Source organism: Leucopleurus acutus (assembly GCF_964270905.1).
Source record: "Leucopleurus acutus genome assembly, chromosome: 2".
Taxonomy (NCBI): Eukaryota; Metazoa; Chordata; class Mammalia; order Artiodactyla; family Delphinidae; genus Leucopleurus; species Leucopleurus acutus.
The window spans coordinates 157,765,778-157,790,407 of NC_139143.1; the positions used below are offsets into that span (position 1 = coordinate 157,765,778).

Genomic DNA, 24,630 nt, shown 5'->3' on the forward strand with positions numbered 1-24,630 from the left:
AGGGAAGTTTCCTCTGTGTCCTCAAAAATATTTCTATAAAGAAATGACAGGAAGTGTCATAAGATTGTTTCATATAGCTTTATTCAATGATTGCAAAGTGTGTGTGTGTGTGTGTGTGTGTGTGTGTGTGTGTGTGTGTGTAAAGTAGCTGTGCCAAAATAAGGTGGTCTAGGAATGTAGTTAGTTGGCCTCGCTTAATCTGAGGGTAAAACCCAATACCAAGACCAAACAACTGTTTGGAAAAGGCCATGCAGCACAGCTTCCAAAGAACTCAGTCTTTAATAAACAATGAATGGCAAAAAGAGGGAAATTACACACACTGACAAGAACCTCACAGGAGCCACTCTGCAAGGCCAATTAAGGCCAGACTGTGCACTTTCATAAGCAGCAGAGCTGGAGGGAGAGAATAACTCCTCTTCTTAAAACTGAAGATATAACAATTCCAACACACAACTCAACAGAAGGCTTGCTTCCTAAGAGAATATACTTGGGCAAGTGAAAGCCTTTCCTCAAAATAATTCTGGTTTTGCTCTAATTCAGATAAATGGATAACAGACTTTGCTTAACAGGAACTTATAAAAATCAATAAGGTTTCAATTTAAAAAATAAACTGAAAACAAAATTTGCCAAAAGAGTTAGTTTCAAAGTTGAATACTCTTTCAACAATCCTATCTTATCATTCCATGAAAAAGAAAACCTCATTAACTTGCCAACACCTGTTGCTTTTTCTCCAAGTGGCCATAGCCTTGGGGAAACTATCCTGTTACTCCTTCTCAGATCTGAGCTAAGACCCCCTTGGATATACAATGAATCCACATTTTGGCTGATTCCCTGCAGAGAGGCCAGAGAATATTTTCCCCTTGCTGCAAACTGAAACATCAGGGGCCAAGTAAGAACATAACATAAGCCAGGGAAGTGGGAGAATGTAATGCCCTCCTGCAGCAAATCACACAACTTACTTTAGTTGCACTAAAAACAAATCCTGTTGAAATGTCTTTTTCTCACCACATATTTTTGTATAGTAACCATGATTATATTTATGGGTTATTTTCCAATGGCATCTTAAGTTGTCTTTTACACACACACGTACACAAACACACTAACTGCACATTAAACACATAAGAATACTTTGTATCTCTAAATAAATTATGTCTCTCCCTTCCATGGCTCTTTTGGACTATCTATTTTTTTCTCTTTTGTTAAGAAACAGGAGTACCAGGAATATTTCACTTTAGTTCTTAATTTAAGAAAAGGTAACTGCATGAGCCCAATGATGATAAATGGCAACTGACATTGGCTTCAGGTCACAGAGCCAAGAGGGAATGGAGTCCCTCCTGTCAAAGGGGGCAGCCTCCACCACCTCCAGCTAACTATGCCAGGCAGCAATGCAGTCCCAGCGTCGCCACATTTTCTGTTTTTATTTTTGCGGTACGCGGGCCTCTCACTGTTGCGGCCTCTCCCGTTGCGAAGCACAGGCTCCGGACGCGCAGGCCCAGCAGCCATGGCTCACGGGCCCAGCCGCTCCGTGGCATGTGGGATCCTCCCGGAGCGGGGCACGAACCCGCGTCCTCTGCGTCGGCAAGCGGACTCTCAACCACTGCGCCACCGGGGAAGCCCCCACATCTTCTGTTTTTTTAAAGCCAGGAATCTAGATCTTAAATTCCAGAGGTTAAAATTCCTCTATTTGTAAATACTGGCAATAGATTCAAGAAAAAATGAAAGATTATGAGGATCACCCAAAGTATGTCCATGGACAGGATTCAGGCAGCAGGCTAACAGTTTGTAAACTCTGTCCTACACTGGCAGAGGGCTGGAGGCGTTTTTCTTTTGTGGCTGCATACTTAATAAATATTTGTTAACTGTTCTTATCAGGATTATTTGGTTACAGTGGTCATAAATCCAACAGGATGCTAAGATGCTAAGACAGTTTCAGCCAAGCCTCTAGGATGATAAGTTTCAGACACTGAAGTGAGGTGCTAGACTAGGATGCAGATTTTCCAAGGAAATATCTGAAAACTTGTTACATCATTCTAAAAGCTCTCCCAACATCAAATATAAAAGGAACTGGTTGTGAGACATTAAGGGAGAGAGGACTTGAAGAATTTCTTTGGAGACAGCAGTGTTATGAACTCCACCTTCCTGCAGGGGAAAAATGGGTAGTACTTGGCTCTTACTCAAGCCTGGTGAGAAAAGCTTAACATGACCCTTAAAGAATGGGGAATACAGTGGACCGCCAGGTGTCTGAATTCTACCTGAGAAACATAAAGGACACAAGATGCACTGGCTGCAAAGCATAGAGCTGCATGGCAACTGGCCTGCACTCCCAGAATTTGTTGCAGAAAATGATGCATGAATAAGCTAGTTTGGGTTGTTTTAGGTCCTTTCCTAAAGACGTGTCCAGCAGGCTGAAGGGTCCTCAGCAGATAGAATCAAGAGCAGACGCCGGGAGTCCCAGGAGCTACAGAAGGAGTGAGTGACAAGGCTTTGGTGAGTGCATTGCCCACATCAGGAGACCTACAGAGGAGAGGTCCCCAGACGGAGGGGTCTCCAAAATGTCTACAAGAGAACCCCACAAGGGTCAGCTTTACACACTTGCCAGTTCAGGGAGTGCTGACACTATCTTGTGTCTTCCCTGCTCATTCCCTCTCCTTTCCCCACCAACTCCAGAGAGGTCCAAAACCGCAGCCAGCAACTGGGGGACGAGTGGAAGGAGGAGGACAAGCAGGGCACATCCCCTCCCTGGGTCGGCACCGCTGGTTCTAAGCCCTGTGCAGGGAGGGGAAGTCACTGCAGCTCTGAACGAACAGAAAGCTATGACCATTGCCATAAGGCAGGACACTAATTTTGGAATTGGTGATTCAATGTGACCATGGGATTTCTATTACCTCAGAGGTACCAAAAAGTTCTCTGGACCTCCCACACTGAAAACGTCTTATGGGGACAGAGAGACTCCAATGAAAGTGGCTGTGATTATCCCCTGATGTTTCCTGCATGTTCAACATACTGGTTGCACTAACTTAGGCAAATACAGTGATTCAGCGGTTCACATAACCAAAGCATGGGAAGGGCCAGGGTGCAGAGGGCTTCAGAGATGACTGAAAGTGACTGGAATGCCAGCAGGCCTCCCTCAGTTAGCTTTACTCTCCCTGACTAGCTTTCTTCCTAAGTCAGGACACATAGCCAGTAGCAATTCGCAGGCCATATCTTCAGTTCTGCCACTGAAAAGGTTATGAGACCTGGCATCTCTGCTCCTAATGGCAAAACTCCCAGGGAAGGGCTACAAGCGGTCTAGCTTGCATCAGCTCCTCACCCACTGTCTGAATCACAGTGATCAAGAAGATGGGGTTTGTGAAAAGTTATGATTCTGACATGACACACCTGGTTAGAAGGAGCATTTACCAGAAGGAGGAATGTGTTGTCCTGAACAAATAAAAGCTCCTGGGAACAGCAAGAAGTCCTTGGAAAACTTAAAGCTAGCCCAATCTCCCAGGTATAATAGGTATACCCACTGTTAAAATGGGCCACAGACTTTTTTTCTCCTGTCCTCGTCCATTCTGCTGTGGGTTTTTTCTTCCTTGGCCAATCTCCTCTTTAAATCTTTCTCATAATGCCCTCTGGACCCCATATGCCAATCACCGGGCTTACTTCCCTCTACCTCCTAGCAGACCTGAAGCCTGAAGCCTGACTCTGCCCTGCAACACCTGGCTTTTCCTATGGCTCTCAATAGGAGGCTGCTTTTTCTCTCAAAAGCCAAGCACCTGTGCGTAGTGAGAACTGAGTGATTATGATGTCCTGTGGTATAGTTTTCACCATTTTTCTTGTGTTTGGGGTTTACTGAGATTCTGGGATCTGTGGGTTTATAGTTTTAATCAAACTTGAAAATATCTTGGCTGTTACTTCCTCAAAACTTTTTCTGCCCTCCCCTCTCTTCTGGGGGCTCCAGTTACACATGTATCAGGCTGCTTGACATCCCACCACTCACGGACACTCTGTTCATTTGTTTCTAGTAGTTTTTAGATGGTTTCTATTGATATATCTTATAGTTCACTACTTTTTCTTCTGCAGTGTCTAATCTGTCATTTATACATTGAGTATATTTTTCTTCTCAAACACTATTTTTCATATCTAAGATTCTTTTTTATATTTTACATGCCTTCCCTTAATAGTCTCATGCTTTCTTCTACCTTCTTGAAGATATGGAATATGTTTTAACATCTTTGCCTACTAATTCTATCATTTGTGTTATCTTTACGCCTGTTTCTATCAACTGATTTTTCTCCTCATATGGGCTGTATTTTCAAGCTTTTCTGAACTACCTGGTCATTCTTTTTTTTTTTTTTATTGAAGTATAGTTGATGTACAATATTATATACAATATAATACAATATAGTGATTCACAATTTTTAAAGGTTATACTTCATTTATAGCTATTATAAAATATTGGCTAATTTCCCTGTGCTGTACAATAATATCATTGTACCTTACTTTATACCTAATAGTTTGCACCTCTTAGTCCCCTACCCCTATATTGCCCTGCCCCCCTTCCCTCTTCCCTCTGGAAACTGCTAGTTTGTTCTCTATATCTGTGAGTCTGTTTCTTTTTTGTTATATTCACTAGTTTGCTGTTTTTTAGATTCCACATATAAGTGATATCATACAGTATTTGTCTTCTTCTGTCTGACTTATTTCACTTTGCATAATACCCTCCAAGTGCTACCATGTTGTTGCAAATGGCAAAATTTCATTCTTTTTTTTGTCTTAATTTATTGAAGTATAGTTGATTTACAATATTGTGTTAGTTTCAGGTGTATAGCACCTGAAGTTATACATATATATTCTTTTTCAGATTATTTTTTCCTTTATATATTATTACAAAATATTGAGTATAGTTCCCTGTAGGTCCTTGTTGGTTACCTATTTTACATACAGTAGTGTGTATACATTAATCCCAAACTCTTAATTTATCCCTCCCCCTCTTTCCCCTTTGGTAACTATAAGTTTGCTTTCTATGTCTGTGGGTCTATTTCTGTTTTGTAATATGTACATTTGTATCTTTTTTTTTTTAGATTCCACATTTTGGCATTATCATATGATATTTGTCTTTCTCTGTCTGGCTTACTTCACTTAGTATGATAATCTTTAGGTCCATCCATATTGCTGCAAATGGCATTATTTCATTCTTTTTTATGGCTACGTAATATTCCATTGTATATATGTACCACATCTTTTTTTATCCATTCATCTGTCAATGGACATTTAGGTTGCTTCCATGTCTTGGCTACTGCAATGAACCTTGGGGTGCATGTATCTTTTCCGATTATAATTTTGTCCAGATATATGTCCAGGAGATCACTGGATCATACGGTAACTCTATTTTTAGTTTTTTAAGGAACCTCCATACTGTTTTCCATAGTGGCTGTATCAATTTACATTCCCACCAATACTGTAGGGGGCTTCCCTTTTCTCCACACCTTCTCCAGCATTTACTAATTGTAGGGTTTTTGATGATAGCCATTCTTACCAATGTGAGGTGATACCTCATTGTGGTTTTGATTTGCATTTCCCTAATAATTAGTGAGGTTGAACCTCTTTTCACATGCCTGTTGACCATCTGCACTTCCTCTTTGGAAAAATGTCTATTTAGGTTTTCTGCACAATTTTTTTTAATCCAAAATGTGTTTATTGGGATGGTTTCCTATTCATCTTGATTCCAGGGGCTTTTAGTGCTGCTTTCATCTGAAGGAGCATCCTTCTGCAAGCCTTGCTTTTCCTCCTGTAGGCTGGCAGAGGATGGTAGAGCAGCCAACACACAAAACTACTGTTTGTGCATACGGTTAAAGATGGTGGTGATTTTATAGCATCCTGGGCATTTCACATCCATGAAATAGGAATTGGGGCTCTGCACCAGGTGCTTCTTCTTGTGTTTCCTCTTCTCCTCTTCTGGAGAGGGATGAAGGAGATCCTTTGTGAGAGGCATGTTCTCGTGGGGAGGTCGTCACCGTGGGAAAGGCTTCTGTGCATTTTTAAATTGGGTTGTTTATGTTGTTTTATGAGCTGTTTATATATTCTGGATATTAATTCCTTATTGGTCATATCATTTGCAAATATTTTCTCCCATTCAGTAGGTTGTCTTTTCATTTTGTTGATGGTTTCCTTTGCTGTGCAAAAGCTTTTAAGTTTTATTAGGTCCCATTTGTTTATTCTTGTTTTTATTTCCTTTGCTTTAGGAGAGGAAAGCAAATATTGAAAAAATATTGCTACAATTTATGTCAAAGAGTGTTCTGCCTACGTTTTCCTCTAGGAGTTTCATAGTATCCAGTCTTACATTTAAGTCTTTAATTCATTTTGAGTTTATTTTTGTATATGGTGTTAGAGAATGTTCTAATTTCACTCTTTTACATGTAGCTGTCCAGTTTCCACAGCACCACTTACTTGAAGAGACTGTCTTTTCTCCATTGTATATCCTTGCCTCCTTTGTTTTAGATTAATTGACCACAAATGCATGGGTTTATTTTTGGGCTATTCTGTTCCATTGATCTATGTGTCTGTTTTTGTGGCAGGACCATACTGTTTTGATTACTGTAGCTTTCTAGCATAGCCTGAAATCAGAGAGTGTGATTTCTCCAACTCTGTTCTTCTTTCTCAAGATTGTTTTGGCTATTCAGGGTCTTTTGTGTTTCCATACAAATTTTAAAATTATTTGTTCTAGTTCTGTGAAAAATGCCATTGGTATTTTGATAGGGATTGCACTGAATCTGTAGGTTGCCTTGTGTAGTATGGTCATTTTCATAATATTAATTCTTCCAGTTAATTCTTCCAACATGGTATATCTTTCCATCTGCTTGTGTTGTCTTCAGTATCTTTCATCAGTGTCTTACAGTTTACCAAGCATTATTCCTAGGTATTTTATTCTTTCTGATGTGATAGTAAATGGAATTGTTTCCTTTATTTCTCTCTCTGATAGTTCATTGTTAGTGTATAGAAATGCAGCCTGGAGAGAGGGGGAAGATGGCAGAAGAGTAAGACGCAGAGATCACCTTCCTCCCCACAGATACACCAGAAATACATCTACACAAGGAACAACTCCTACAGAACACCTACTGAATGCTGGCAGAAGACCTCACACGTCCCAAAAGGCAAGAAACTCCCCACGTACCTGGGTAGGGCAAAAGAAAAAAGAATAAACAGAGACAAAAGAATAGGGACGGGACCTGCACCAGTGCGAGGGAGCTGTGAAGGAGGAAAGGTTTCCACAAACTAGGAAGCCCCTTTGCGGGCAGAGACTGCAGGTGGCGGGAGCGGGGGGAACCTTCAGAGCCGCGGAGGAGAGCACAGCAACAGGGGTGTGGAGGGCAAAGCGGAGAGATTCCCGCACAGAGGATCGGTGCCAACCCGCACTCAGCAGCCCGAGAGGCTTGTCTGCTCACCTGCCAGGGCGGGCGGGGCTGGGGGCTGAGGCTTGGGCTTTGGTCGGAGCGCAGGGAGAGGGCTGGGGTTGGCGGCCTGAACACAGCCTGCAGGGGGTTAGTGCCCCATGGCTAGCCGGGAGGGAGTCCGGAGAAAAGTCTGGACCTGCCGAAGAGGCAAGAGACTTTTTTTTCCCTCTTTCTTTCCTGGTGCATGAGGAGAGGGGATTAAGAGCACTGCTTAAAGGAGCTCCAGAGACGGGCGTGAGCCACGGCTAACAGCATGTACCCCAGAGACGGGCATGAGATGCTAAGGCTGCTGCTGCCACCACCAAGAAGCCTGTGTGCGAGCACAGGTCACTATCCACACCTCCCCTCCCGAGAGCCTGTGCAGCCCGCCACTGCCACGGTCTCGTGATCCAGGGACAATTTCCCCAGGAGAACGCACGGCGCTCCTCAGGCTGGTGCAACGTCCTGCCAGCCTCTGCCGCCGCAGGCTCACCCGGCATCCGCACCCCTCCCTCCACCCGGCCTGAGTGCACCAGAGCCCCCGAGTCAACTGCTCCTTTAACCCCGTCCTGTCTGAGCGAAGAATAGATGCCCTCCAGCGACCTACACGCAGAGGCGGGGCCAAATCCAAAGCTGAGCCCCGGGAGCTGTGCGAACAAAGAAGACAAAGGGAAATCTCTCCCAGCAGCCTCAGGAGCAGCGGATTAAAGCTCCACAATCAACTTGATGTACCCTGCATCTGTGGAATACCTGAGTAGACAACGAACCATCCCAAATTGAGGAGGTGGACTTTGAGAGCAAGATTTATTATTTTTTCCCCTTTTCCTCTTTTTGTGAGTGTCTATGTGTATTCTTCTGTGTGAGATTTTGTCTGTATAGCTTTGCTTTCACCATTTGTCCTAGGGTTCTATCTGTCCGGTTTTTTTGGTTTGTTTTTTTACTTAAAATTTTTTTTCTTCTTATTTTAATAAATTTATTTTATTTTATCTTACTTTATTTTATTTTATCTTCCTCCTCCCTCCCTCCCTTCCTCTCTCTCTCTCTCTCTCTTTCTTTCTTTCTTTCTACTTTTTCTCCCTTTTATACTCAGCCGTGTGGATGAAAGGCTCTTGGTGCTGCACCCAGGAGGCAGTGCTGTGCCTCTGAGGTGGGAGAGCCAACTTCAGGACACTGGTCCACAAGAGACCTCCCAGCTCCACATAATATCAAATGGCGAAAATCTTCCAGAGATCTCCATCTCAACACCAGCACCCAGCTTCACTCAACGACCAGCAAGCTACACTGTTGGACACCCTATGCCAAACAACTAGCAAGACAGGAACACAACCCCACCCATTAGCAGAGAGGCAGCCTAAAAGCATAATAACGCACAGACAACCCCAAAACACACCACCAGACGTGGACCTGCCCACCAGAAAGACAAGATCCAGCCTCATCCACCAGAACACAGGCACTAGTCCCCTCCACCAGGAAGCCTACACAACCCACTGAACCAGCTTTGGCCACTGGGGACAAACACCAAAAACAACAGGAACTACGAACCTGCAGCCTGCAAAAAGGAGACCCCAAACACAGGAAGATAAGCAAAATGAGAAGACAGAAAAACACACAGCAGATGAAGAAGCAAGATAAAAACCCACCAGACCTAACAAATGAAGAGGAAATAGGCAGTCACCTGAAAAAGAATTCAGAATACTGATAGTAAAGATGATCCAAAATCTTGGAAACAGAATAGACAAAATGCAAGAAACATTTAACAAGGACCTAGAAGAACTAAAGATGAAACAAGCAACAATGAACAACACAATAAATGAAATTAAAAATACTCTAGATGGGATCAATAGCAGAATAACTGAGGCAGAAGAATGGATAAATGACCCGGAAGATAAAATAGTGGAAATAACTACTGCTGAGCAGAATAAAGAAAAAAGAGTGAAAAGAACTGAGGACAGTCTCAGAGACCTCTGGGACAACATTAACTGCACCAACATTTGAATTATAGGGGTCCCAGAAGAAGAGAAAAAGAAAGGGACTGAGAAAATATTTGAAGAGATTATAGCTGAAAACTTCCCTAATATGGGAAAGGAAATAGTTAATCAAGTCCAGGAAGCACAGAGAGTCCCATACACGATAAATCCAAGGAGAAACAAGCCAAGACACATATTAATCAAACTGTCAAAAATTAAATACAAAGAAAACATATTAAAAGCAGCAAGGGAAAAACAACAAGTAACACACAAGGGAATCCCCATAAGGTTAACAGCGGATCTTTCAGCAGAAACTCTTCAAGCCAGAAGGGAGTGGCAGGACATATTTAAAGTGATGAAGGAGAAAAACCTGCAACCAAGATTACTCTACCCAGCAAGGATCTCATTCAGATTTGATGGAGAAATTAAAACCTTTACAGACAAGCAAAAGCTGAGAGAGCTCAGCACCACCAAACCAGCTTTACAACAAATGCTAAAGGAACTTCTCTAGGCAAGAAACACAAGAGAAGGAAAAGACTTACAATAACAAACCCAAAGCAATTAAGAAAATGGGAATAGGAACATACATATTAATAATTACCTTAAATGTAAATGGATTAAATGCTCCCACCAAAAGACACAGACTGGCTGAATGGATACAAAAACAAGACCCATTATATGCTGTCTACAAGAGACCCATTTCAGACCTAGAGACACATACAGACTGAAAGTACGGGGATGGAAAAAGATATTCCATGCAAATGGAAACCAAAAGAAAGCTGGAGTAGCAATTCTCATATCAGACAAAATAGACTTTAAAATAAAGACTGTTAGAAGAGACAAAGACGGACACTACATAATGATCAAGGGATCGATCCAAGAAGAAGATATAACAATTGTAAACATTTATGCACCCAACATAGGAGCACCTCAATACATAAGGCAAATACTAACAGCCATAAAAGGGGAAATTGACAGTAACACATTCATAGTAGGGGACTTTAACACCCCACTTTCACCAATGGACAGATCATCCAAAATGAAAATAAATAATGAAACACAAGCTTTAAATGATACATAAACAAGATGGACTTAATTGACATTTATAGGACATTCCATCCAAAAACAACAGAATACACATTTTTCTCAAGTGCTCATGGAATATTCTCCAGGATAGATCATATCTTGGGTCACAAATCAAGCCATGGTAAATTTAAGAAAATTGAAATTGTATCAAGTATCTTTTCTGACCACAACGCTATGAGACTAGATATCAATTAAAGGAAAAGATCTGTAAAAAATACAAACACATGGAGGCTAAACAATACACTACTTAATAACGAAGTGATCACTGAAGAAATCAAAGAGGAAATCAAAAAATACCTAGAAACAAATGACAATGGAGACATGATGACCCAAAACCTATGGGATGCAGCAAAAGCAGTTCTAACAGGGAAGTTTATAGCAATACAATCCTACCTTAAGAAACAGGAAACATCTCGAATAAACAACCTAACCTTGCACCTAAAGCAATTAGAGAAAGAAGAACAAACAAAACCCCAAAGTTAGCAGAAGGAAAGAAATCATAAAGATCAGAGCAGAAATAAATGAAAAAGAAATGAAGGAAACAATAGCAAAGATCAATAAAACTAAAAGCTGGTTCTTTAAGAAGATAAACAAAATTGATAAACCATTAGCCAGACTCATCAAGAAAAAAAGGGAGAAGATTCAAATCAACAGAATTAGAAATGAAAAAGGAGAAGTAACAACTGACACTGCAGAAATACAAAATATCATGAGAGATTACTACAAGCAACTCTATGCCAATAAAATGGACAACCTGGAAGAAATGGACAAATTCTTAGAAATGCACAACCTGCCAAGACTGAATCAGGAAGAAATAGAAAATATGAATAGACCTATCACAAGCACTGACATGGAAACTGTGATTAAAAATCTTCCAACAAACAAAAGCCCAGGACCAGATGGCTTCACAGGCGAATTCTATCAAACATTTAGAGAAGAGCTAACACTTATTCTTCTCAAACTCTTCCAAAATATAGCAGAGGGAGGAACACTCCCAAACTCATTGTACGAGGTCACTATCACCCTGATACCAAAACTAGACAAGGAAGTCACAAAGAAAGAAAACTACAGGCCAATATCACTGATGAACATAGATGCAAAAATCCTCAACAAAATACTAGCAAACAGAATCCAACAGCACATTAAAAGGATCATGCACCATGATCAAGTGGGGTTTATTCCAGGAGTGCAAGGATTCTTCAATATATGCAGATCAATCAACGTGATACACCATATTAACAAATTGAAGGAGAAAAACCATATGATCATCTCAATAGATGCAGAGAAAGCTTTTGACAAAATTCAACACCCATTTATGATAAAAACCCTCCAGAAAGTAGGCATAGAGGGAACTTTCCTCAACATAATAAAGGCCATATATGAAAAACCCACAGCCAACATCATCCTCCATGGTGAGAAACTGATAGCATTTCCACTAAGATCAGGAACAAGACAAGGTTACCCACTCTCACCACTCTTATTCAACATAGTTTGCGAAGTTTTAGCCACAGCAATCAGAGAAGAAAAGGAAATAAAAGGAATCCAAATCGGAAAAGAAGAAGTAAAGCTGTCACTGTTTGCAGATGACATGATACTATACACAGAGAATCCTAAAGATGCTACCAGAAAACTACTGGAGCTAATCAATGAATTTGGTAAAGTAGCAGGATACAAAATTAATGCACAGAAATCTCTGACATTCCTATACACTAATGATGAAAAATCTGAAAGTGAAATCAAGAAAACACTCCCATTTACCATTGCAACAAAAAGAATAAAATATCTGGGAATAAACCTACCTAAGGAGACAAAAGACCTGTATGCAGAAAATTATAAGACACTGATGAAAGAAATTAAAGATACAAATAGATGGAGAGATATACCATGTTCTTGGATTGGAAGAATCAACATTGTGAAAATGACTCTACTACTCAAAACAATCTACAGATTCAATGCAATCCCTATCAAACTACCACTGGAATTTTTCACAGAACTAGAACAAAAAAATTCACAATTTTTATGGAAACAGAAAAGACCCCGAATAGCCAAAGCAATCTTGAGAACGAAAAACAGAGCTGGAGGAATCAGGCTCCCTGACTTCAGACTATACTACAAAGCTACAGTAATTAAGACAGTATGGTACTGGCACAAAAACAGAAAGATAGATCAATGGAACAGGATAGAAAGCCCAGAGATAAACCCACGCACATATGGTCACCTTATCTTTGATAAAGGAGGCAGGAATGTACAATGGAGAAAGGACAGCCTCTTCAATAAGTGGTGCTGGGAAAACTGGACAGATGCATGTAAAAGTATGAGATTAGAACACTCCCTAACACCATACACAAAAATAAGCTCAAAAGGGTTTAAAGACCTAAATGTAAGGCTAGAAACTATCAAACTTAGAGGAAAACATAGGCAGAACACTTTATGACATAAATCACAGCAAGATCCTTTTTGACCCTCCTCCTAGAGAAATGGAAATAAAAACAAAAATAAACAAATGGGACCTAATGAAACTTAAAAGCTTTTGCACAGCAAAGGAAACCATAAACAAGACCAAAAGACAACCCTCAGAATGGGAGAAAATATTTGCAAATGAATCAACGGACAAAGGATTAATCTCCAAAATTTACAAACAGCTCTTGCAGCTCAATAACAAAAAAACAAACAACCCAATCCAAAAATGGGCAGAAGATCTAAATAGATATTTCTCCAAGGAAGATATACAGATTGCCAAGAAACACATGAAAGAATGCTCAACATCATTAATATTAGAGAAATGGAAATCAAAACTACAATGAGGTATCTATCACCTCACACTGGTCAGAATGGCCATCATCAAAAAATCTAGAAACAATAAATGCTGGAGAGGGTGTGGAGAAAAGGGAACACTCTTGCACTGCTGGTGGGAATGTGAATTGGTACAGCCACTATGGAGAACAGTATGGAGGTTCCTTAAAAAACTACAAACAGAACTACCATATGACCCAGCAATCCCACTACTGGGCATATACCCTGAGAAAACCATAATTCTAAAAGAGTCATGTACCAAAATGTTCATTGCAGCTCTATTTACAATAGCCAGGAGATGGAAACAACCTAAGTGTCCATCATCGGATGAATGGATAAAGAAGATGTGGCACATATATACAATGGAATATTACTCAGCCATAAAAAGAAACGAAATTGAGTTATTTGTAGTGAGGTGGATGGACCTAGAGTCTGTCATACAGAGTGAAGTAAGTCAGAAAGAGAAAGACAAATACCATATGCTAATACATATATATGGAATCTAAGAAAAAAAATGTCATGAAGAACCTAGGTGTAAGACGGGAATAAAGGCACAGACCTACTAGAGAATGGACTTGAGGATATGGGGAGGGGGAAGGGTAAGCTGTGACAAAGTGAGAGAGTGGCATGGACATATATACACTACCAAATGTAAAATAGATAGCTAGTGGGAAGCAGCCGCGTAGCACAGGGAGGTCAGCTCGGTGCTTTGTGACCACCTGGATGGGTGGGATAGGGAGGGTGGAAGGGAGGGAGACGCAAGAGAGAGGAGATATGGGAACATATGTATATGTATAACTGATTCACTTTGTTATAAAGCAGAAACTAACACACCATTGTAAAGCAATTATACTCCAATAAAGATTAAAAAAAAAAAAAAGGCAACCCGGTCATTCTTGATTGGATGTCAACCATGTGAATTTTACCTTGTTGGATGCAGAATATTTGTGCATTCCTTAAGTATTTTTGAGGCGCTGTTTAATTACTCAGAAACAGTTTGATCCTTTCAACACTTGCTTTTAAGCTTTGCAGGGTTGGGGTTAGAAGCAAAAGTGGACTTTAGTCTAGGGCTAATTTGCACCATTACTAATTTTGCCCCACTGCTAAGGCAATACCCTTCTAAGTACGCTATGTGATGCCTCATGTATTATGACATTTCCCCATTATTCCCAGCCCTGTGTGAGCTATAGAGAGTACTCTTCCTGCTCCTTTTCAGTGCTTCTTTCCTTGGCCTCCAGTCGTTTCCTCACACACGTGCTTTGATCAGCTGAGGAGTCCAAGCAGTCTTCAGCAGATCTCCAGTGCTCTCTCTGTGTGCAGCTCTCTCCTCTCTGGTACTCCGCCCATGAATTCTGGCTGCCTTGGTCTCCTCAAATTTTCAACTCTGTTTCCTCTTAGGAAGACTCTTGGGTTCTGTTTGGGCTCTTCTTCCCTGTGCTGTGGTCTGGAAATCTCATTTGTTTCCCTTCTTTCAAAGACCAGGGTCCTGGGCTACCTATTGTTCAATGTCTGAAGAAACTTTTTCTTTTTTCATATATTTTGTCTAGTTTTCAGTTGTTTCTCCTCCTTTCTTCACTTTTTCCCTGTCTGGGAAAAAGTCTATCTGGTCTAGACTTCACCTTGCTTAACTATTCAGTTTAGCTGGCCCAATGATCTTTCCATTGCACCCAAACCAAATCTCTCATTCCTGCTCAACCCTCTCTAGAGAGCCTGAGCTCCAGACTTGTGTATGCAGCTGACATCTCCACTTTGACATCCTATAGTTACCTGAAACTCAGGCTGCCTCACACAGAGTTCATTTTCACCACCCTTACACGTGTACAACCTCCTCCTGTATTCCCTACCTTAATGAACGGTACCACTTTTCACCCAGCTGCCCAAGCTGGAGACCTGAGGGAACTCCTTGATCCGTGCTTCTCTCTTATTTCATTTAATTAAATACCATGTCCTTTTAATTTCGTCTTCTACATGGATCTCAAGTCCACTGACTTTTCTCCATTTCTACCATTCTTGATTAAGCCAGCTTCACTTCTCACCTCAGTTACTATTAACAGCCTCCTACCAGGTTTCCCTGCGTCCTGTCTTGTCCCTTTCTAATGGATTCTCCACGATGTAACCAGAGCAATCTTCCTATAAGATAAATATGATTATGTCATAACTCTGCTTAAAACATTCAAACGGCCTCTACTGTTCTCAGAATAAATGCCAGTCTCTTAGCTTACAAGGGCCTTCATGATCTGGCCTACAGTGACCACCCTAAGTTCACCCTTTGACTCCCTGCATCACCCGACCCTGCCCCTGCCATGTTCTATGCTCCAGCCAGACTGAGCTACGTTATGTTCCTCCAAAGTACCTTATCACTTCCAGGCCTTCGTGCCTGCTTTTCCCTTCACGTAAAGTATCATTCCCAACCCCTTTTCACATTGGTTATTTCCTACACATGGTCCCTAAATGACCCACAGTCACCCCAAACTCAAAATGCTATAAATCAGACTTATCTTCACCCCGTTCCCTGCCCTCCCCACAGCCTGTTTTGTTTCTTTGGTAACAGCATCACCATTCAGTCCCCCAAGAATGAAGTTTTTGGTGTGCCCTATTTCTCTCATTTCTAAGTACAGATCCTCCTCCCTCTACCATTGGTCACTGCTTCTGCTGGAGTCTTCACTGTTGCTTAGGCCATGCAGCAACCACGTAATCTGTCTCTACCTGTCTTCCCGGTCCCATCTTCCGCCACCCCTTTCAGGCAGCCTTCATGCCTGAGACCCACTGCAGATGATGTTCCCTCAATCTATAATGCTCTCACTCCCCTTGTTAACTTGGTAAATTCCCACTCGTCCTTCAAGATATAGCTGTCACCAAAGCTAAAAGTAATAGACATTGTTGTAGTGCCATAAGGACCTTCATGATTCGGCCTTTACCTACCTTTCCGGCTCTATCTTGTACTATCTTCTCTCTTGGGCACTGTGCTCTGGCCATTCTGGCCGTCTCTCAGTTCCTTGAATGAGCCGTGAATTCTCTCAACATACGCCTTTTTCTTAGAAGCAGTTTCTTCTGCCTGAAACATGTCCTCCTCTCTTTATGTGGTTAGTTCCTGCTCATTCTTAAGGCCCTAGTTCAAATGTACTCTTTTAGAAGAGCATGCCTTGACCCTCCTGTCTGGCTTGTCCCCCTCCTACATGCTCCTTTCACACAGTGTCTTACTTGCCCTCATAGCAATTACTCTATTATACAAATGTAATTATACATTTAGCAGACTATTTGACTGGTGGCTCTCCTCCACAGACTAAAAGTTCTAAGGCTTCGTCACCTAACACTGTGCTTGGCATGATAAATGAGTGATGAATGACAACCCCTACTCTGATCTAAACTGTTAGCCTAAGTGTCCCCTTATCTGTGCTCTCCACCAAACTTGTAGAACTTAATGCAGTTCTGCTTATTTGCTCACGAGTCTGTAGTGCACATCTGTTGTTTCTGTCCTCTTTTAGAAAGAAGCCCCTTGAATTTCTTTCAGGGAACTACCCTTCTCCCATTGCAGACAAGTGGTCAGACTATCAATGGGATGTGCCTTTCCAAAGTGTGGATACTTGACAAAAGCTAGGTTGGTTGGACTCTTTCTCTTGCAAGCTGAGTGACACCAGGGAGAAAAACAGCACGCTGAAGAGATGGAACAGTTGCTTCAGTCTAGATTCCCGGCACTGCCCTTAATGTGTCTTCTGAGGGCTGGTGGTTTGGTTTTTAATTTGGTTCTGTGGGTTCCCATGTCCTTCTGGTAAATTTCTTTTCCTTTTAAGTCAGTCAGGGTCAGTTTCTGTTGCTTACAATAAATAATCCTAACTGTATGTATCTGTATCTCTAGCACCTAATACAGGGTCTGGCATAGTTGGTGCTCCACACATATGCTGAATGAGTGGAAGAATGAACGTGACCAAATGACCAAGAGAATCTGGTGAGGAGCCCTAAGACCTGATTCTTTGTCTTCCTCCACCTCTTGCTGCCTCTCCCAGCCACTAGCCCAACCACCTTCTAAGGTGGTGCTTCTCTTGCTCTGGGCATTCTTGGTTCCCAGCCCATCCAGCTGATTACATCAAAGTCACCTGCCTATGGAGAGCCTGCCCTGGCTCTTCTTAGGCACTCTTCCTTAATTTCAGTTTCTGGCTTTTACTTTGGGGTTCCTTTCTGATGACTCCAAATTTGTCAGGGTAATTTTCTCCTGTCATTTATAAAAGCCTAAAATTTAACCTTCTCCACAAAGACTTCTGGAGGCTCCTGAGTAACACATTACTGCCCCATCTCCAACCCAGCCAGGGATCTTATCTGACAAGCATTCTATTCTCACATTCACAAGCGGTTACTGAATATGCCACATATTCCTAAGCTGTTACTGTGCACAGTCCCTCACAGAGTTCTCTGACTAGCAGAAAAGCTTAAGTATAATCTTTAGGAAATATAAACCAGAATAGAAAGCGATCAGGAAGTCACAGGCATAATGCTCTGGATATACAGCAGCAGAGCTTCTTACTGTTGGGTTTGGGCAAGGTTGCATATCCCAGAGCATCTCACTGTATACAAATGTGTTCTTGAAGTAGCATGTGAGTTCAGCTTATACAATGGAAATGTTACTTCGCGTGTACCAACTCTACAGGGACAATTCATCTCTGGGGAAGCTGGCAGTAAGGCCCAGGTCTCACCGGCAGTCCACTCACCGCAAATCTGTAATAAGAAAGACCCTGGATACACAAAAATAAACTCAAAATGGATTAAAGACCTAAATGTAAGACCAGACACTATTAAAACACTTAAGAGGAAAACATAGGCAGAACACTCTTTGACATAAACCACAGGAACATCTTTTTAAACCACCTCCTAGCATAAGGAAAATTAAAACAAAAATAAACAAATGGGGGACAATCCTGCAGCCTGTGGAATGAAAACCACATTCAAAGATAGACAAAATGAAAAGGCAGAGGACTATAAACCAGATGAAGGAACAAGATAAAACCCCAGAAAAACAACTAAATGAAGTGGAGATAGGCAACCTCCCAAAAAAGAATTCAGAATAATGATAAGGAAGATGATCCAGGACCTCGGAAAAAGAATGGAGGCAAAAATTGAGAAGATCCAAGAAATGTTTAACAAAGACCTAGAAGAACTAAAGAACAAACACCTAGAAGAATTAAAGAACAAACAAACAGAGATGAACAATACAACCACTGAAATGAAAACTACATTAGAAGGAATCAATAGCAGAATAACTGAGGCAGAGAAACAGATAAGTGATCTGAAAGACAGAATGGTGGAATTCACTGCCATGGAACAGAATAAAGAAAAAGGAATGAAAAGAAATGAAGACAGCCTAAGAGACCTCTGGGACAACATTAAGCGCAACGACATTCACATTTTAGGGGTACCAGAAGGAGAAGAGAGAGAGAGAAAGGACCCAAGAAAATATTTGAAGACATTATAGTTGAAAACTTCCCTAACATGGGAAAGGAAATAGCCACCCAAGTCCAGGAAGTGCAGACAGTCCCATAGAGGATAAACCCAAGGAGAGACATGCTGAGCCGCAGAGTAATCAAATTGGCAAAAATTAAAGACAAAGAAAAATTATTGAAAGCAACAAGGGAAAAACGACAAATAACATACAAGGGAACTCCCATAAGGTTAACAGCTGATTTTTCAGCAGAAACTCTATAAGCCAGAAGGGAGTGGCATGATATATTTAAAGTGATAAAAGGGAAGAACCTACAACCAAGATTACTCTACCCGGCAAGGATCTCATTCACATTTGACAGAGAAATCAAAATCTTTACAGACAAGCAAAAGCTAAGAGAATTCAGCACCACCAAACCAGCTCTACAACAAATGCTAAAGAAACTTCTCTAAGTGGGAAACACAAGAGAAGAAAAGGACCTACAAAAACAAACCCAAAACAATTAAGAAAATGGTAATAGGAACATACATATTAATAATTACCTTAATTATGAACGGATTAAATGCTCCAACCAAAAGACACAAGCTCACTGAATGGATATAAAAACAAGGCCCATCAATATGCTGTCTTCAAGAGACCCACTTCAGACCTAGGGACACATACAGACTGAAAGTGAGGGGATGGAAAAAGATATTCCATGCAAATGGAAATCAAAAGAAAGCTGGAGTAGCAATACTCATATCAGATAAAATAGACTTTAAAATAAAGAATGTTAAAAGAGACAAGGAAGGACACTACATAATGATCAAGGGATCAATCCAAGAAGAAGATATAACAATTATAAATATATATGCACCCAACATAGGAACACCTCAATACGTAAGGCAAATGCTAACAGCTATAAAAGAGGAAATTGACAGTAACACAATAATAGTGGGGGGCTTTAACACCTCACTTACACCAATGGAAAGATCATCCAGACAGAAAATTAATAAGGAAATGCAAGCTTCAAATGACACAATGGACCAGACATATTTAATTGATATTTACAGGACATTCCATCTGAAAACAGCAGATTACACTTTCTTCTCAAGTGCACACAGAACCTTCTCCAGGATAGATCACATCTTGGGTCACAAATCAAGCCTCAGTAAATTTAAAAAAATTGGAATCATATCAAGCATCTTTTGTGACCACAATGCTATGAGATTAGAAATAAATTACAGGGAAATAAATGTAAAAAACACAAACACATGGAGGCTAAACAATACATTACTAAATAACCAAGAGATCACTGAAGAAATCAAAGAGAAAATCAAAAATTACCTAGAGGCAAATGATGATGAAAACACAATGATCCAAAACCTATGGGATGCAGCAAAAGCAGTTCTAAGAGGGAAGTTTATAGTAATATAATCCTGCCTCAAGAAACAAGAAAAATCTCAAATAAACAATCTAACCTTACACCTAAAGGAACTAGAGAAAGAAGAACCAACAAAACCCAAAGTTAGTAGGAGGAAAGAAATCATAAAGATCAGAGCAGAAATAAATGAAATAGAAACAAAGAAAACAATAGCAAAGATAAAGAAAACTAAAAGCTGTTTCTCTGAGAAGATAAACAAAATTGATAAACCTTTAGCCAAATTCATCAAGAAAAAAGAGGAAGAGGACTCAAATCAATAAAATTAGAAATGAAAAAGGAGAAGGTACAACAGACACCGCAGAAATACAAAGCATCATAAGAGACTACTACAAGCAACTCTATGCCAATAAAATGGACAACCTGGAAGAAATGGACATGGACTTCCCTGGTGGTGCAGTGGTTAAGAATCTGCCTGCCAATGCAGGGAACACAGGTTCAAGCCCTGGTCTGGGAAGATCCCACATGCCACGGAACAGCTAAGCCCGTGCGCCACAACTACTGAAGCCTGCACTCCACAGCTACTGAAGCCTGTGCGCCTAGAGCCTGAGCTCCGCAACAAGAAAAGCCACTGCAGTGAGAAGTGTGCGCACTGCAACGGAGAGTAGCCCCCACTCACCGCAACTAGAGAAAGCCTGCACGCAACAATGAAGACCCAACTCAGCCAAAAAAAAAAAAAAAGAAATGGACAAATTCTTAGAAAGGTATAACCTTCCAAGACTGAACCAGGAAGAAGAGAAAATATGAACAGACCAATCACAAGTAATGAAACTGAAACTGTGATTGAAAATCTTCCAACAAACAAAAGTCCAGGACCAGATGGCTTCACTGGTGAATTCTATCAAACATTTAGAGAAGAGCTAATACCCATCCTTCTCAAACTCTTCTAAAAAACTGCAGAGGAAGGAACACTCCCAAACTCATTCTACGAGGCCACCATCACCCTGATACCAAAACCAACAAAGATACTACAAAAAAAGAAAATTACAGACCAATATCAGTGATGAATATAGATGCAAAAATCCTCAACAAAATACTAGCAAACAGAATCCAACAACACATTAAAAGGATCATACACCATGATCAAGTGGGATTTATCCCAGGAATGCAAGGATTCTTCAACATATGCAAATCAATCAATGTGATACACCATATTAACAAATTGAAGAATAAAAATCAGATGATCATCTCAATAGATGCAGAAAAAGCTTTTGACAAAATTCAACACCCATTTATGGACAACTGATGGGCACATGCTGTATAGCACAGGGAAGTCACCTAGTGCACTGTGGTAACCTAAATGAGAGGGAAGTCCAAAAAGGAGGGGATATCTGTATGTGTATGGCTGATACATTTTGTTGTGCAGTGCAGGCTAACACAACATTGTAAAGCAACCATACTCCAAAAATTAACTAAAAATTAACCAAAAAAAAAAAAAAAAAAAAAAAGATCCTGGGACTCTCAAGTCACCAGGCACAATGTGCACTGATGTATATGTACAGCTCTCCTGGCACCTGAAGGTACTCTCCTCCCAGGTGTCAGAGCAGCAAGACCACAGCTGCACAGTGAAGGGGAGATGTTTAGTCTGGTGGTTTAGGCTCCCTGCCTCAGCCAGGCTGGAAAGCCCTGACCAAGGAGCACATGTGTGTCCCCTGCCTGGCTCAAGGTGGGAAGTGGCATGCATGATGCAAATCTCTGCTCTTCTCCTCCACATGTGTACCACGCCAGACCTGTGAATGCATAAAGTGCCTGGTCCGATGCTGACTGTCTTTGAAACTAACCATTAACTCTTCCACTGGCATTTCAAAGGAAGAAGTTGGTGTTCTGAACTCATAGAGACTCCTGGAAGGTTCAGAAACTGGACATAAACAAAAGGAGGCCATGCACTAAAGTGTGTATGCACCTAATAATGTCTCTGTATCAGGCAAAATTAACAGAATTACAAGGAGAAATATACAATGGGTCTCCTGTCATTATAACGGGAACCTTACAGACCACTGAAGAATCAGGCTCACAGCATCAGTTGAGAAATCAGAAGATTTGAACAGAACAGTGAATAAATTTTGAACTAGCTGATACACAGAGTACCTTACATCTGACAAGTGGAGAATGCACATTCTTTTTAAGCATATTTGGAACCTTTATGAAAACTGACCACCTGAGAGGCATAAACCCTGAGATAAAAACTAACACACATTGAAACAAGCTCAAGTTTTTAACTTAAAAATATTTATTTTTATATTATAGCAATTCAACATTTAATACATTCCACAACACTTTGTATTTCATTTTGCTCATCATGATTCTATAATGTAAAGAAAATTTTAAATGTTTTCACAATGCCCTGATTAAATAACCCTGAGTCCCCTCCTTTTATCTTAGCAGGGTGTACAAGTGTTATCACTTTCCACTTATGCTCTCATGTTTAAACAGCTGGGGGTTCTGACTCCACAGTGATATCCTATTCTAGGATGAAGGGGGAGCTCCCCGAGAGAAAGTGTCCTACTCCAGCTCCACTCTTAGGCCACTGAGCCCTGAAATGGACTTTCAGGGAATATAGGTGCACATCATGAACCAATTGTGCGACTGGCCCTTTCAGTCCCCAGTGACCCACCTCCTTTGATCACTGTAAAGAGCCACCACAAATTCCCATGGGCTGTCGCTGTGCTTTGCACAAAGCAGATGCCTATGAAATAACTGCTGCCAGATGACAACAATGAATATTTCCCAGGAAGGCCAGTTTGAGAAACATGATTGAAGTAGATAAAGTTTAGTATATGGGAAAAAACATGGACTTTATTCTATCAGGAAACTGCAGCGCTTCATATTAGAATGCACAAAAGCCAGAAAAGCAGGATAGGCCTGCTTTTAGGCAAGAAAACTCCAAGCAGAGAAGAAGCTCTGCTTCTTGAAAGGGGTCTTTGGCTCCAACCTCTGAGATATGATGAATTGCTAAGTGCATAGGGCATAGGGATAGATGGAATGAGGACCTATCCTAACCAAAATAGATCCCTCTCTTCTAAAGAAAAGGCACTGTACAGCCTCGAATAAAAGTCATGGGCTATATTAAACATAAGTAATATATATCCTGGCTTGGGTTGGAGGAAGTTGGCAACAGTTGCAAACGGACATGCCGGACAAAGGGAAGAACTGAGGGAACTACTATTTATTGAGCAACTACTGGGAATTCATGCTGCTCTCAGTACTTTCACCTACACTCTCAATTTAACCCTTACGAGGTGGGTATTTTCTCCATTTTACAGAGGAGGAAACAGAGTCTTAGAGAGGGGAAATAATGTGTTCAAGATCCCCAGGCAGCACATGGACCAGCTGGGTGCAGTTGAACCAACCCAGGTCTGGCTCTGCAGCTTCTTTTCTTTACATTACTCTACACTGACTCTCAGAGGAAAACAAGGAAAGCAGACCCCCTCATATTAGGAGAGCTGCCATGAGAGCAATGATCTACCCTTACCTCCCACCCCCTGCCCCAGGGTGGTGTCAAAAGGCCTAGCCATGCCCACACATGAACCATGGGAGTCCACAGAGACCCAAGAGGGACTGGCCAAAGTGCAAACAGCTCCCACATCATCCTGAGTCAGGAAAATAAATTATCACATAGGATCAGTTAATCAAAGACAAACTAAAATAGGAAAAGCAGTTTTATAAAATAAACACAGAAAAATTCACTGACCTGGACTAAATTAACTGACCCAGTAAAATAACTTAGAAGTTCACAAACTGAAATCCAGTCTCAAATGGGTGTACATTGGTGTGGGGGGAGGAGAGAGGCCTAGCGAGGAGGTCCTGATAAGACGAGGTGCCCTGTGACTATGCGCCCTCCACCCAAGCACAGCACAGCTGTGACGGTACTGGGGGCCAACGGAGTGTCGAACCTCCATTGGTAGGTGGAAGCCCCATCCCAATGCAAGCAAAGAGGTCATGCACCATTCCCCTTCTATCCTGGGAAGAAAAGAAGATGTCTAGAGCTGGGCATACAGTAAATTCAGTTCTATTCATGATATCAAGTATGTCCAGACCAATCTAAAAATATTTAGATTCCTTGGGATTTTTCTATGTAGGCAATCATGTCACCTATGAAGACGGTTAGTTCTATTTCTTCCTTTCCCGTCTGTATTCTTTTTATTTCCTTTTCTTCTTACTGCACTGGCTAGGACTTCCAGGAGTGGTTCTTGATCTTAGGGGGAGAGCAGTCTTTTGCCATTAAGTATGATGTTTGCTGTAGGTTTTTTGTAGATGCCCTATATCAGATTGAAAAAGTCCCCTTCTAAGTTTGCTGAAAACTTTTATCATGAGTAGATGTTGAATTGTATCAAATGCTTTATCAATTGCCATGACCATGTAGTTTTTCTTCTGCAGACAGTTAATAGGGTAGATTACACTGATTGATTTTTGAATGTTGAACCACCTTCCATTCCCAGAATAAAGCCTACGTGGGCACCAAGTTTGGGAAGTTTAAGCCATTATTTTTTCAAACATTTCTTCTGTACCGCACTCCTT

General features: G+C 41.1%; 1 protein-coding gene and 1 pseudogene across 3 annotated transcripts in view; both read right to left on the bottom strand.

Annotated features, from left to right (window-relative positions):
* ST3GAL3 (ST3 beta-galactoside alpha-2,3-sialyltransferase 3) overlaps positions 1-24,630 on the bottom strand; it is a 236,996-nt gene that overhangs the window by 99,432 nt on the left and 112,934 nt on the right. The gene's annotated exons all lie outside the window — the stretch shown is intronic.
* LOC309958480 (small ribosomal subunit protein eS27-like) lies at positions 5,733-5,977 on the bottom strand (annotated as a pseudogene). The gene has a single exon. The product of its transcript is annotated as a small ribosomal subunit protein eS27-like (transcript).